This window comes from Magallana gigas, chromosome 3, assembly GCF_963853765.1.
Source record: "Magallana gigas chromosome 3, xbMagGiga1.1, whole genome shotgun sequence".
NCBI classification, from domain to species: Eukaryota; Metazoa; Mollusca; class Bivalvia; order Ostreida; family Ostreidae; genus Magallana; species Magallana gigas.
Window position 1 is genome coordinate 59,948,646 of NC_088855.1, and position 14,654 is coordinate 59,963,299.

Below are 14,654 nucleotides of genomic sequence, written 5' to 3' on the forward strand. Positions count from 1 at the left end.
TAATCTTGGATTCCAAAATAATTTACATACATGAAGATGTAAAACACTTCACCTTTTGTGTAAAACTGATACGACTGGTAAATGTTTGCATGGCAGTTCCGGTGAATATCATCGTGTTATGTCATTGCCACCAACCATAAACGTGATATGATCCGGCTGGAATCTTTTAATGAAAGTACATTGTGACGTAAAATACAATCAATGATACGACCCCCTGTTTCTTTGAACCTTATCGCATGCGTGTTAATACCCAGATCATCATCATACCATAAATCATTATCTTCAATAAGCAATTGATGGACACGACGGACAATAGGGTGTCCGAAAATCAAAACTTTCGTGAAATTCATTGTTATCGCATCAGATAAAAATTATGGTAATATTGCTTATCATAGATCAATTTCCTATTTAAAGGGAAACCAAAAGAATATATTTCCTATTTCATATTTTACGCTACAAATAGTACATTTGATCTTTAAAACACGTGCAGGGAAATAATAAGCCATCATGAATGCGTTCTCATTCTATTCTAGAATGTCGACAATACTAAAACCCCTTGAGTACAGAGTTAAGACTTATCGTGATTTGAAAAAGTCTAACACATTCTTAATAATGAAATTAAAACAAATGAACCAACTTTACTGAAATTTGAATTAGACTGAAAGATTGCACACATGGTGACATGTGTTTTTTTAAAAAGTAAATGTTAGTAAAATACACATGTTAAGTCACTCTTCCTTTCAGTGAAAATGATGACATAATTTACATTTGATCATCAATGCAAAATATCAGATAGCATCAGACTATAAAATAAAAACATAATCTTTACAGACAAACCTCCATTTTGAGCTTCATCACACTTAATATTACTTTTACTAGTAATTAATTTATATCAATAGTATAAATAAATGAAGAGAGTTAACATTTTTTCTAGAATGCGTTTTGTTTTAAAATCTAGATTGAAAGGCTTTCTCTGTCATTCATCGTAAAATCATGATTTGTCATTTAAAACACACAATAGTAGAAATTTAAACTACAACACTTTATGTACATTGAATATCTAATTTTATCTCGCATTATTTGATTTGACAAAAAAAATTGAACAAAATCTTTCATATCACTGTGTAGCCTGGCACGGAGTATCTGGTTTTCTTCTTTATAGAAAACGTGAAATACTACATTTCCTGTTTCCCTTTTTACAGTACAGATGAAACATTTGATCTTTGAGGTAAAAATATATTACATACAAGGAAATAAAAATAACGAATACAAAAAATCATGAAAAAAATTTCATATTTGTTCTTATACAATGTCGACAACACTTTATCTGTATTGGTGAAGGTTACGGCTAATTGTAATTTTAAAAAATCAAATATAAAACGTTCTCTATAAAGACGTTTAACTTCTTAGAGTTATTCAGACCTTTAATGTTTAGAAACGTGTCCGTAAAAGGAACAAACCTTACTGATCCAAGACTTTGAAAGTTTGCACACAAAGTAACATGTTTTGTAGAAATTTGAACCCATCGACCGTTAGAGGTATCAAAATCAATGTAAGTGAAAAACACATTTTTCCTCGTTTTGGTAAAAATAATGTTATAAATTAACCAAAGAAGAAATTCAGTAAGCTCTTTCAAAACCTATGTACTTCATTAAGAACTCCGAAAATAATTAGTGCAACACAGGATAAAATGACATTCCAATCATGATGCAGCGACTGGCAAGATTTCTAAATAATAAAAACAATGAATTTCTCAGCAAAAAAAAAATGATTAAAAGAAGGGTGATGTGGGACAAGAAAACCACACTTATTTAGCTCACATTGAATAAAGATTTAAGCCTTTTTTCCAGCATTTTTAAAAATAAAAAGGGTTTTACGGAGTTTTCTATAAACATGTTAAATGCCTTAGCATAGACACATAATGTTAAAGGCAGCATTGTGACATGTAGATTAAGATTAGAATTAATATTTCCTATGCATTGATGTTGTGTAAAGTTAAAAATAATATTTCAATGAATGATTGGCATTTTTCAATTGGTTCATAAGCAGATTAATCTATCTATTTTTTTGGTCGTTTTTCGCTTTTTCATTAGATGTACGAGGTTTGTCCCAAAATAGCGTAGACAAGTAGCGTTATGCAGTTAATCGAAGACAAAGGAAAATGAAATTTGCATTCAAATAATGTTTAAAATCGAATATTGTTTGAGATTAAATTAGTGAAATGCAAGCATGTTAGATAAGAAATTCGACATGCGGCGCAATGTCAAAAACAAAAAGTTAAAATCAACATAATGAATTGAAAATTGGGCGGAAAAGTACTTTTCAAATGAAAAAATTCAAATAAAACATACACTGATATTTCGTTATAATTCTATTATTTACTCAAAAAATGTTTTGGCTATAACAAAACTTTTAAATATTTTATAGCGCGTTTTGTGACAAGTTGAAAAGTTAACTCGTCATAAAATGACGTTGTTAGCGTTTAAGGCGGCGCAGCAGTAACTGATACAATTTTGTTAAGACAATGAAATAAATCCTAAGCGGCTTTGGAAGTAAATGAAATTAACAAAGTCGATGAGAAATGCGTTTTGTGAATAAGCAGTTAAACAACATTGAAAATATTAGAACAAGTATGATGGCAATGAGTGGAAAAAAGAAACCTCGAACGAAATTAATGGACGTCAAAATGTTTAACGAGACATTTCGGTAAGACGGACGTTAGACAACAAGTAAAACAAGGCAAGTTTGGAGCCGACAGATCGTTTGTACGTAGAAAATATTTAAAAACAAAACAAAACTAGAAATATATATTGAATGTGCACGCAGAGTACATGTTCAAAGATAATATTTTTTTTTTAGACATTCGGAAAACGTAAATGTTATCGTGATCGATGTGGAGGGTTTAGCAACAACGTAAAACTGGAAATTTTCGACGTCGCACATTGCGCCGCCTGACAAAACTTCTTGTTACTAATTATTCATTTTCTCGAGAAATAAATAAAGTACAAATTTGAACTTTTCAGCATTGTTTGCCAAACGGTCATTGAAGAAAACATAGAAGTCTAATGAAATTGCAGTGGACAGATTATAAATTATGTGTCCTGTCTACATTTTTTTGGGACAACCCTCGTAGTGTCCTTCTCGCGACTCTCTTTGATTCGAAAGACGCGGAAATTCACTTTCTTTCAAGGCGCCCCCACGGGTAACACCTTTGTTGAAACAATCACATCCAAACACCATGATCAGTTCTATGACTACAGCCCAAGAAATATTGATGAGGGTGGACTTGTGAATGTCATTATCGAACCATTAGCGCATATGCGCTTTAAAATCTTTACAAATCCGTCACCTCTCATTCACCTTTCCATTGTTGAATTTTTTTTGAATTTATTTTTTCATTTTTTATTTCTTTTTCTTTTTTTTATGCGTGATTGTAATGCATATATACTTTTATCTGGTATATTAGCGCGTTTTCAGACGAGGAATTAGTTTGACGATATAACGTAACCAGTTTTTGATTTTAGTTTTTCAATACAGCTAATTCATAAAATTGATATTTGTATATGATTTTCAGTTATGTTTTGGAAATTTATTATAATAACATCATATTGATATTAAATGCATAATTGTAACGTAACTTAACTGAATTTCAATTGTACTGTAGTAGTATTACCTAATATTATTTTATTTGAGGAATGAATTCAATATTTATTTGTTTTATACGATATAGAATGGTTCGGGGATTTTTTACGCTTTATAAACCGCGTATGTATCAAAAGATGGTGGTGTTGGTCATACGTCAAGTAAACTACAAAAGTCATAGCCCCTTCACTCGAAAAGCAAATATGGATAAAGAGTTTCAAAGGGCAACTACTCAAAATATGTTAAAGCTCACCGAATGCGGTTTCTATATGAAATAAAATTGAAATGAGCAGCTGAAGCGTATGCCAATGACGGACATATTGTCAAATATTAATTCTCACCAAATGGACAAAGAGACAGTCAAGTTTAACAATGACGGTGTGACAACACAATCCGAGGAAAAACAAACATTTATATGACCATTAAATGATGCTGAAAATCCGTATTATATGTCGATTATTTCTTCAAAGGAAAAATTGCTTTTTATCCCATGGTGTACAGTAAAGCGATGTTATAGAATATTGTTATTTGTTACTTAAGCCACATTATTAGTAATTATTTATCGTGGTTACTATCGCCACATAGTAATATAGTAGAATGGAAATAACTGTGCCCTAACATTATAATAATTTGTGTATTCTGTTTGATTAAAGTGGCAAATTTTATTGTTTAAAAATGTATATTTTTAGAGATCAAAATACATATTTGCGATACAATCATTAACTGCTATATACGTACAATTGGTAATTTGTTAGCAATCAAATTAAAATGAAAATAAAGATACAATTTATATAAGATGTATGTAAACATCTATATTTGGCTTTTTAGTACGCTTATCCGTGTAAATATAAAGGCTATCATTTAATGAAACAAAATCCTGAAAATTACAAGTGTTATAAACAATTAGATATTGTAGATAACCAATGGTAGAAACGGTGTATTCTATATTTGTTGGAAATACAAAATTAATGTTTGAGTCATAGTCTGATTATACATTGTTAAATAAAATATAATTTATCAAAAACCTTTTTAATGAATTGTCATTTTTGTTTGCTTCTCAAAAACAACCTTTCATTGTCTTTGACAGTTAAATGTCGGGCATTTTTTTGTTAGAATTTGTGAAATTTCCATAGGTATTTTACATACAATGTAAATATGCATAATAGATGTACGTGTAATATACCCCCAGCGTTTGTCCATCAATTTAAAATCGTATTTGTTTCCCAATCCTGCATGTATAATGGAATATCAAAAGTTTCACATTAAACATGTGTTTAATACTAGTATAATACGTGTTCATTTTTTAACCCCGCAAACTTGTTAAATGCTGACTTGTGATTAAATATCTCATGTTACTTGCATATAGTATTGGGAATACCAGTACTGTGATGTAGTGGAATAAAGTTTGATGTTTGAAATAAAAGTACCCTTCATAATATTGTAATATAAATACCTAAAAATAATTTTACAATATCAATCCAAAAAACAAACAAAACACCAAATAGTTTTAAAAAAGTATAAAAAACTAGATACGATCTCGTTACGAGTAACGAGTAGGTCTTCCGTTCAATTTTTTAAACGATACCATTTAGATATCAAAGAAATTTCAGATTTTCCACTCAACCCCTCCCTTTCAGATAATGTATATGATTGTCAATATCCTTTCAAATGGTTGACAAAGAGTTTTGCTTTATCACATACAGCACATTAAAGATTTAAGATTTTAGTCCCCTAAAATCCCTAATGACGTCATCAGTTGGTGTTGCAATGAGTTTTACAAACTAATATCGTTACGATCAACAACTTTGCTTCTATAATGGTTTACAAAATCTTGATCGTTTTTAAGCTATTTGTAAGAGACTTTACGAGTCTATTGGCCCCTAATTTAAAGGGCCAGCTCCTTTCCCTAGAGTTCATTCAAAAGGTCCCAAGAATACTAACATTTTTTGTTCTTACAACCACCTAAAATGGTTGTTCATTTTTGAAATACAAATGTTTGAATATTTTAGGGGCCAGTCCTCTAGATCCTTAATGGGGAGAGACATTTGTGCTTTGATTAATGGAATCGATTAGAATCATCAATGCAACCATTTTCTCTTCTACAATGCTTAACAAAATATGTCTCCTTTTAAAGATATATTGCGTCAAAGTTTAAGTACATTGGCCCCTAAAAATCCCCAATTACGTAATAAATGGGTGTGGCAATGATTTTACCTGATAAATATTGTTACGATCAACAGCTTTGCTTCTATAATGCATTACACAATCTTTATCGTTTTTAAGGTATGTGTTATAGAGTTTACGAGTGTCTTGTCCCCTCATTTAAGGGGCTAGCCCCTTTTTCTTGATTTCGTTGAAAAGGTCTCACGAATACTAACATTTTTTGTTCTTACACCTATCTAAAATTGTTGTTCATTTTTGAGATACAAATGATTGAATATTTTAGGGGCCAGCCCTATAGATCCTAAATGGGGACAGACATTGGTTTTTTGATTAGTGGAATTGATTATAATCATTAATACATACATTTTCTCTTCTACAATACTTTACAAAATATGTCTCATTCTCTAGATATATCGTGTCAAAGTTTAAGTACTTTGGCCCCTTAAAAAACCCTAATTACGTAATAAATGGGCGTGGCAATGATTTTTTCTAATAGATATTGGTACGATCAACAACTTTGCTTCTATAATGCATTACAAAATACTTATCATTTTTCAGTTATTTCTAATAGAGTTTACGAGTGTCTTGGCCCCTAATTTAAGGGGCCAGCCCCTTTTTCTTGATTTTGTTGAAAAGAACTTTTAATTCTCTACCACTGTTGTTATATATGTTTTAACAAAATATCAACTGATAAAAAGATACAGACCAAAACGTATGAAAATTTTGGATAAAAATTCGTACCCAACTTTCGTGCCTAGGCTAGCTCCAAGAAATGGCGCCCCTGCCGTAAAACAAAATAATAGTGCACAACTTCAGACTATTGACTACCTATCCTGAAAATTTCATAGTCATATCTCTGATAGTTTCTGAGATCAACTCTGCACAAAATAGGTCGTAAAAAACTACTAAATGGCCGATAAATCCGTACCGGAAGTGATGACAACAAAAATTTCAAAAACATATAAAATTCAGATCATGACTCATCATCTGTGAAAAAATGGCTGAAATCGGCCGATTAGTTTTCGAGAAATCGCGTGCACAAAATTTGGAGAAAAAAAAAATAATAACTAGATACGATCTCGTTACGAGTAACGAGGAGGTCTTCCGTTCAATTTTTCAAACGATACCATTAAAATATCTATGAAATTTCAGAATTTCCACTCACATTTCACATTCAGCACATTAAAGATTTAATGTTTTAATCCCCTAAAAATTCCTAATTACGTCATCAATGGGTGTGGCTATGAGTTTTACAAACTGATATTGTTACGATCAACAACTTTGCTTCTATAATGCATTACAAAATCTTTATTGTTTTAAAGTTATTTGTAATAGAGTTTACGAGTGTCTTGGCCCCTTATTTAGGGGTCAGCCTCTTTTTCTTGATTTCTTTGAAAAGGTCTTAAGAATACTAACATTTATTGTTCTTACACCCATCTAAAATTGTTGATCATTTTGAGACACAAATGATTGAATATTTTAGGGGCCAGCCCTATAGATCCTTAATGGGAACAGAAATTCGTGTTTTGATATGTGGAATCGATTTAAATAATTAATTCAAACATTTTCTCTTCTATGATGTCTAACAAAATATTTCTACTTCTCTAGTTATATTGCGTTAAAGTTTAAGTTCTTTGGCCCTTAAAAATCCTTAATTACGTAATAAATGGGCGTGGCAATATTTTTTTTCTAATAGATATTGGTACGATCAACAACTTTGCTTCTATAATGCATTACAAAATCTTTATCGTTTTTAAGGTATTTGTAATAGAGTTTAAGAGTGCTCTGGCCCCTAATTTAAGGGGCCAGCCCATTTTTCTTGATTTCTTTGAAAAGGTCTTAAGAATACTGACAATTTTTGTTCTTACACCTATTTAAAATTGTTGATCATTTTTGAGATACAAATGTTTGAATATTTTAGGGGCCAGCCCTCTAGATCCTTATTGGGGACAACCATTTTCTCTTCTATGATGTCTAACAAAATATGTATACTTCTCTAGTTATTTTTCGTCAAAGTTTAAGTACTTTGGCCCCTAAAATCCCTAATTACGTCATCAATGGGTTTGGAAATGAGTTTTTCAAACTGATATTGTTACGATTAATAACTTTGCTCCTACAATGCATTACAAAATCTGTATCGTTTTTAAGTTATCTGTAATAGAGTTTACGACAGTCTTGGCCCCTAAATAAAGGGGCCAGCCCCTTTTTCTTGAGTTCATTCGAATGGTCTCACGAATTATAACATTTTTTGTTCTTACACTTATCTAGAATTGTTGTTCATTTTTTAATTACAAATGATAGAATATTTTAGGGGCCAGCCCTCTAGATCCTTAATGGGGACAGACATTGGTGTTTTGATTAATGGAATCGATAAGAATCATCAATACAGATATTTTCTCTTCTACAATGCTTAACAAAATATGTCTTCTTCTCTAGATATATTGCGTCAAAGCTTTAGCACTTTGGCCCCTAAAAATCCCTAATTACGTAATAAATGGACGTGGCAATGATTTTTCTGATAGATATTGTAACGATCAACAACTCTGATTCTTTAATGCATTACAAAATCGTTATCGTTTTTTCGTTATCTGTTATAGAGTTTACGAGTTTCTTGGCCCCTAATTTAAGGGGCCAGCCCCTTTTTCTTGAGTTCATTCGAAAGGTCTCACGAATAATAACATTTTTTGTTCTTACACCTATCTAAAATTGTTTTTCATTTTTGAGATACAAATGACTGAATATTTTAGGGGCCAGCCCTATAGATCCTTAATGGGGACATACATTGGTGTTTTGATTAGTGGAATTGATTATTATTATTAAGACAGACATTTTCTCTTCTACAATACTTAAGAAAATATGTCTCCTTCTCTAGATATATCGTGACAATTGTAAGTACTCTGGCCCCTAAAAAACCCTAATTACGTCATAAATGGGCGTGGCAATGATTTTTTCTGATAGATATTGTAACGATCAACAACTTTGCTTCTATAATGCATTACAAAATCTTTATCATTTTAAAGTTATTTCTAATAGAGTTTACGAGTGTATTGGCCCCTAATTTAAGGGGCCAGCCCCTTTTTCTTGATTTCGTTGAAAAGAACTTTTGAGTCTCTACCACTTTTGTTATATATGTTTTAACAAAATACCAACTGATAAAAAGATACAGATCAAAACGTATAAAAATTTTGGATAAAAATTCGTACCCAATTTTCGTGCCCAGGCGAGCTCCAAGAAAATAATAGTGCACAACTTCAGACTATAGACTACCTATTCTGAAAATTTCATAGTCATATCTCTGATAGTTTCTGAGATCAGCTCTGCACAAAATAGGTCGTAAAAAACTACAAAATGGCCGATAAATCCGTACCAGAAGTGACGACAACAAAAATCCAGAAACATATAAAATTCAGATCATGACTCATCATCTGTGAAAAAATGGCTGAAATCGGCTGAATAGTTTTTGAGAAATCGCGTGCACAAAATTTGGAAAAAAAAAAAAAAAAATAATAATAAGAAACAGTACGAAAACTATAAGGTCTTCCGTTTGAAACGGAAGACCTTAATAAGAAACAGTACGAAAAGAATAAGGTCTTCCGTTGGAAACGGAAGACCTTAATGATTGTTTTCCTATTTTTAAATGAAAAATATTTCATACAAATTCAATTCATTATAAGATAGATTGAAGCTGGATTAGGAAACTGTAGCTCCTATTTGGTTGCATTTGCTTTTCTAAATGCTGTGCACTATATATGGCATTGCTTTTTTGGTCTTTAAGGACTAGAGCTAAAATTGATCATCAATGCAAAAAAAGAAAGAAGAAAAAACCAAGACAACAGGAGACTAGAAAATGAAGACATAATATTTACAGACAAATCTTTATAACATGTACTACATTACTCTCATTGTTGTTTTTACTAGTAATGTAATAATTGCAATGAAAAGAGTTTCTTTTTATCTAAAATAATTTGTTTCGATTCAAAACTTAGATTGAGAAGCTTTCTCCGTCACTCATTGTATCATCAAAGAAAAGAACTGGTACCTAATTATGAAATGTTGGAAGTTTAAATGACACCAGCAAATTTCCAAGCAATACCGTTTTTTGTTCTTCAGTTAGATCAGATTGATAATAATCTGGTTAGAAATGAAAAAAATGTTAAGCAAAATCTTATGTTCGATCACATTGAAAATAGAATAAAACAGTTTTCCTGTTTTGTCCATGAAAAAATGACTTTGGATATTTTGACTGATCTCAAGCAAAGTAATTAATGTACTGAGAACACATCAGAAAAAGAATGCATTCTATTGTTTTCACGTACAGTACTGAACAAAATATAAATTAACAATTATGACATAAACGGGTTAAAGGTCAAATGGCATGAAATCTATGCAATCAGTGACAAAACAACTTTGTAGCCGGCGACCTGTGTAGTAAACTTTTGTTGTTAAGTGTTTAGGTCCTTTTACTGCCAAAATAGTTGGATGCCAAAAAAATCGTTTTATATGTAAAACATATTAAAATTCTAAATGTTTGGGACGACTATATATTATGAACGAGTTTAATGTTTTCTTTAATACAAAAATCAAAACATATGATTTGTGTAGCTTCAGATATTTAAAATACACAGTAGTAGGCTTTTAAAGAACAACACATTATATATTTTGATTATTTGATTGTATCTTGTATTTTTTGTTTTGAGAAAAAAAATTGGACCAATGCTTTAATAATAATAACAATGATAATTTCCTTTATTTATACAGATTAGTACAATCAGCTTACAAAACTAGTTCACATTGCGGTCCTGAAAACAAATTTACAGACAGCTACTATATTCAGAAATTGATAGAACATACAACACATGTATTTCTGAGAGTTAGATAAATATACATTATATTTGATTTAAACTACATGTCAAGTCCTAAAATAGAGCCATACAGTATATAAACCATTGATGAAAAAAAAAATACAAGCTATCACTGCAACGCAAAATGAAAATAGTCTCTGGGGTAAGCATATTTAAAAGATTCTAAAGGTGGTCGACATGTTAAATAAAGAGATATTTTATTCCATAAAAGCGCACCGTAAACTGTAAAAGATCTTCTTAAATATTCTGTCTTTGCCCTTGGAATGTATAATGCATTACTTTGGCTTAATCTGGTGGATCTTGTATTTATTCCATTTACATATTTAAAAATGTCCAGATAATTTGAAGTAAAATCAGGTAAAGTTTGAAAAACAAGAATAATTGTTCTGTACACAAAGTAATCTGCAAGAGGCAGCCAATTCAATTGTTGAAGCATTTCTGACGTACATGAGTAAAAAAAGTTTGTTTATAATCACCCTAGCGACTCGCTTTTGAAGTTTACATAATTTATTAAGACCATTTTTTTTATATCACTGTATAGCTTGGCACGGAGTATCCGGTTTTTTTTTCTTTATAGAAAACGTGAAATAAGATATTTCCCTTTTCCCTGTTTACAGTACATATAAAACATTTGATCTACAAGGTAAAAAACACCCACACAGGGAAATAAAAAATGGAAAAAAAAATCAGGATTAAACTTTCATTTTAGTCCAATCATGATCATAGAAAAATCCTGGAAAAAAATTATTTTTGATTTTATTAAATGTCTACAACCATTAATCCGTTTTTTGGAAAAAACGTTTAAACTTTTTGTGAAGATAAAAAAATCTATACTTTCTAGTTAAGACGTTGTAACATGTTATATAACCAATTTGAACCCATCGACTGTTAGAGGTATCAAAATCAATATAACCAATTTGAACCCATCGACTGTTAGAGGTATCAAAATCAACAAAAAGTACAAAACACGACTTTTCCTCGTTTTAGTGAAGGTGATGTCAATAATGAATCTAAGAAGAGATTCAGTTAGCTCTGACAGAACCTACATTCTTCTCTAAGACATCCAAAAATAATTAGTGCAACATAAGAAATTCACATCATGATACAGCGATTTGCAAGACCCTTCAATGATCGAAATGATTAACTTTTTAACTAAATAACATTTTTGATAAAAAACAATATTGATACAAGACAAGAAAACCACACCTATTAAGCTCATATTGGATAAAAATTTAAGCCTTCGTATTCTTTATTTTGAAGAAGGAAACGATTTCACGAAAAGTTTTCAATAAAAATGTTGAATGCCTTAGCATAGATACATGATGATGAAAGCAGCATTGTGGCATTTAGATTAATATCAGATTTATATGTCAAACACTATATTAATATTTTCCACACATTCATATTGTATAAAGTTAAAAATAATATTACAATGAATAATTGACATATTTCAATTGTTTCATAAGCAGATTAATCTATCTATTTTTTGGTCGTTTTCCCTTCTTTCATTAGTTTCCTAAGTTTGATGTTTATTTCCTATGCATGCAATTTGTGTAAAGTTAAAAATAATATTTCAATGAATGATTGGCATTTTTCAATTGGTTCATAAGCAGATTAATCTTTTTTGGTGGTTTTTCTTTTTTTCATTACATTAAGGTTCATGGCCTTGTGATACAAACTGTTAAATTAAAAACGGCTTTGAAATAAGTAAGACTCCAAAGTTATATATTTTAGTGGAAATATCTGAGACATGGGGATCGCTGATTCGACCCGTTTTTGCAATATTTGTTTCGTGTGCCTCGTTATCGAAATGTGCTGTTTTTTGATATGTAAAAGGTTTGTAGACTTTAATACATTTCTCTCTCATATTCTATTTTCTGATTTGTAGGCATTCAAGCGATTCATATTAGCATTCTGTAAAATTTCTTATAGATTACAAAGTTCGTTTTCAAATAATGAATACAAAATGCAAAAAAAAAAACACATAAAAAAAACAGTAAAGTCTTTTTTTGTTGTACTCACCATTGTGTCAGATAATGGATTGTCGGAAGCTTAGATATTGTGCTTTGGATTTCTCATCTCTAGATAAACAAGTTTTTTTTTTAAGATTGTTTCATAATGACTTAGTTTTTGGATTATTGGATTTTTATTAACCTTATTCCATACCAAAATGAATATTTGATTGATTTGTCTAATAACAATTTAATATATATTATAGCAATGGAAGCTGTGCTGTGAATTTTTACAAAGAAAATGGGAAATGCATTGGTATTGTTGTTCAAACTTTATCTTTATGTTGCATTTTTTCATTTATTTTCACTAAGTAAATTGTTTTAAGTTATCAAATGGTTAATTTTTTAAATATTATATTCATTTTTCTAAATTCAAAATTACGAAATATAACTTGCATTGGAATTTGAAATTGTAACAGTACTAAGCTTTCCTTCTCTTTCCTAATGATAAATGGTGTAGAATGTCCAAGAGGAGTATTTGGATTCGACTGTAACAAGACTTGTCCATCTAAATATTTTGGAAAGAAGTGTAACGAGAAGTGTAATTGTTCATCAAATCAACGCTGCGACCCAGTTTTCGGATGTCTTGAAAAAAACGTAATCACAGAGAGACTATCAGTACAACATCTGACTGAAACTCCCAATTTTTCAGGTAGTATGATATCTATATGATATGTTATATATGCTTTGAATTTATATAATGTATATTATTTGATTGTTTTATATTCACGTAATCAAGATCACTTGAAAAGATACTAGTATATAGAAATGTTCGATATTTATTTCATCAAAAGGTAAATGGTTGAAGAAAATGATATGAATTTACAAGTAATGTAAATTTATGTTTTGGAGATTATTAAATTTGCCAAACCCCACGCATTTATACATTGACAAGTAATTATTATATAAAAATAACCAAATTTTATAACATATACCTATACTTTAGTTGAACTTGGCAATTTCATTGATGTACATCATGCAAAACGTCAACAATGACTTAAAATGGATTTTGGCAAAGGATAATTTTTGTTTATTCTTTGATCGTTCAAATGATTTTGTTATTTTCGACAATATCTAAAAAGGTTAATTTCTTGTTAATGGTGTCAAATAAAGATGTCTAATTTTAAATTCTTTTTTGAAAAGAGAAGGAAGTACTAATTCATTAGTGTATATTAAAAACACTTGGTACAGGTAAAGCACTTTTACAATATGATCCTGAAAGTATAAGAGTTACAGGTAATATAAAATGTATCAAAAGTGTGACAATAGAGATTATTATTCACACATTGTCTATTATTTTGTGCAATATGTCAATGTTAAGAACTGTACCATAGAATAAGTAATAATCATATATTTTGTTAACAAATAGTTGTTTAATTGACTGCCACTCGAAATGTCTATGAGAAGCTGTTTTATTCAAAATATCTAAACATTGCTTTTAAAATCTTGCTCTTTGTCAAAGCTTTTAATGTTTTGATATTAATTACATGCAATGTTTTAAACATCTTTTTTCTTCTTTCATTGATATAAAGTATGATATTCTGTTATACGTTTTATAGAATGTATAAAAACACCTGCGTTTAAAACTAGTCGACAGCTGTATATTGCATCAACTTTTATTGATTTATCGTGTTAGTTAAACAACTATTGTTTTTATGTTTCTAAAAATAATCATTAACATTTTAGATTATCTTAGTAAATAACATATAGGTTAATAAATACATTTTCAATATGCACAATGTATATACATTTTACTTAATAAAACTACAATATATCAATTTTTTAAGAAAAGACACAATTAGAATATTTAGGATATAAATTTTATATTCCCTTTTGATTTTAATTAAAATGAATACTTAAACAATGTTTAAAAAGATATGAAGACCACACGAAACATAAAATTACAAATACGAAATACAAATTAAAAACAGGGAAACATGAATTCTAAAAAAAATTGAGGTAGGATCAAATGCCA

The 14,654-nt window shown here is 29.9% G+C and overlaps 1 long non-coding RNA gene across 1 annotated transcript; it reads left to right on the top strand.

The window, feature by feature from the left end:
- Nucleotides 1-12,278: 12,278 nt before the first annotated feature.
- LOC136273420 (uncharacterized) lies at nt 12,279-13,331 on the top strand. The gene is made up of 3 exons (XR_010711634.1): nt 12,279-12,503; nt 12,886-12,935; nt 13,140-13,331. It is a non-coding gene; the product is annotated as an uncharacterized lncRNA (long non-coding RNA).
- The last annotated feature ends 1,323 nt before the right edge of the window (nt 13,332-14,654 follow it).